Genomic DNA, 1,693 nt, shown 5'->3' on the forward strand with positions numbered 1-1,693 from the left:
ACTTTTAAAATGCTGCTGCCTGCCTTGGCTTCCTTCTTCCATTGCACTGTCCTCCCTCATCAGCCCCTCTCCCATTGCTCCAGGTCTTAGACCCTCTCTTAACCTGTCTCTACATAGCACAGATCAGTAGCTCATGTCTTGGATTTAAGGGTCCAGGATGGAGTAGGTGGCCCATATTTTTCGTATCCTGTGTCACCAGTTTTGGAGCTGGATGATGAACTGACTCTTCACTTGATGAACACCCTGATTATCCTCTCACGAAGGTGTTTGCTTTTCACGCTGTACACAATTGGATTCATAAGGGGTGGGATGAGCAGGTAGATGTAGCCCAGGAGAATCTGAAGCAAGTGGGAAGAGCCCTCCCCGAATCTGTGTACCATGGAAAGGCCAATCATTGGCATGTAGAAGAGCAGGACAGCGCAGAGGTGGGAGATGCAAGTGTTCAGGGCCCTAAGACACTCCACTTGGGTCGTGATGCTCAGCACTGTTTTGAGGATCATCACATAAGAAAGGAAGATGAGCAGCGAGTCCAACCCCACTGTCAAGAGTGCAACTGATAAGCCATAGATACTGTTTACTCTGATATCCGAACAAGCCATCTTCATGATGTCCTGGTTTATGCAGTAGCAATGGGAGAGGACATTGGATCGACAATATTGGAACCGCTGAAGAATAAAAGGGAGTGGGAGAATTACAGTCACCCCTCTTAGCACACACACCACTCCCATCTTGCCTATTCTCGGCAGAGTTAAGATGGAGGCATATCTCAGTGGGTTACGGATCGCGATGAAGCGGTCAAAGGCCATCAACAAGAGCACAGAGGATTCAGTGCACTGAAGCAAGTGGATGAAGAACAGCTGGGCAATACAGGCATCAAGACTGATCTCTCTAGAGTTAAACAAGAATATACCCAGTGTCGTCGGCATGGTGGATATCGATAAGGCAAGGTCTGTGATGGCCAACATGGAAAGGAAAATGTACATGGGCTCATGGAGGCTTGGATCTGTTTTGGTGATGAACAGAATGACTGAATTTCCTACTATTGAAATAACATACATTAAGCAGAAGGGGATAGAAATCCAGAGATGGATGTCTTCCTCACCTGGGAACCTGGTGAGAAAAAACACTGCAGAGTTGAATTTAGTGTTATTGACAGCTGACATAATGTACTGGGCAGGTCCGAGGAGTTCTGAACTTTCCTTCCTAAAAGGAAAAAGGACAGGAGATTGGATGACATTTAGCGAAACATCTTTCTGCTCTCACTGCAAGTGTAGAGACTCCCAGGAGCTCAAAGAAGATCAGCAAAAACATAGTCTTGGATTTACACAACAAATAGGCAGATAGACATTGCCAGAGGGGATCAGACCCATAGTCTATCTAACCTAGTATCCAGTGGCCAGTTCCAGATGCTTCAGAGGAAATGGAACACACCCTGCAATAGGCAGCTTTCAAATAACCTGCACCCACTAATTAGACAAATTTTGCGGTGAAAATCAGGAACGTTTAGAGCCCATTGAAGTTTTTGAAATGAATCCTTCACTAGTCTAATTGGATTTTTTTCTGTTTATCTATATAAACCTCCAGATCTCTATGAATCCTGCTAAACTCTTGGCCCATTGACGTAAATACAATTGATCCAAAATGCATGGTACAACTGTCACTGTATTTATCTGTCCTGCACTGAGTGAAGCTA

General features: G+C 45.0%; 1 pseudogene; it reads right to left on the reverse strand.

Annotated features, from left to right (window-relative positions):
• Positions 1 to 227: 227 nt before the first annotated feature.
• Positions 228 to 1,249, reverse strand: LOC116835540 (olfactory receptor 51G2-like; annotated as a pseudogene).
• Between the last annotated feature and the right edge of the window lie 444 nt (positions 1,250 to 1,693).

Source organism: Chelonoidis abingdonii, unplaced genomic scaffold, assembly GCF_003597395.2.
Source record: "Chelonoidis abingdonii isolate Lonesome George unplaced genomic scaffold, CheloAbing_2.0 scaffold0966, whole genome shotgun sequence".
NCBI classification, from domain to species: domain Eukaryota; kingdom Metazoa; phylum Chordata; order Testudines; family Testudinidae; genus Chelonoidis; species Chelonoidis abingdonii.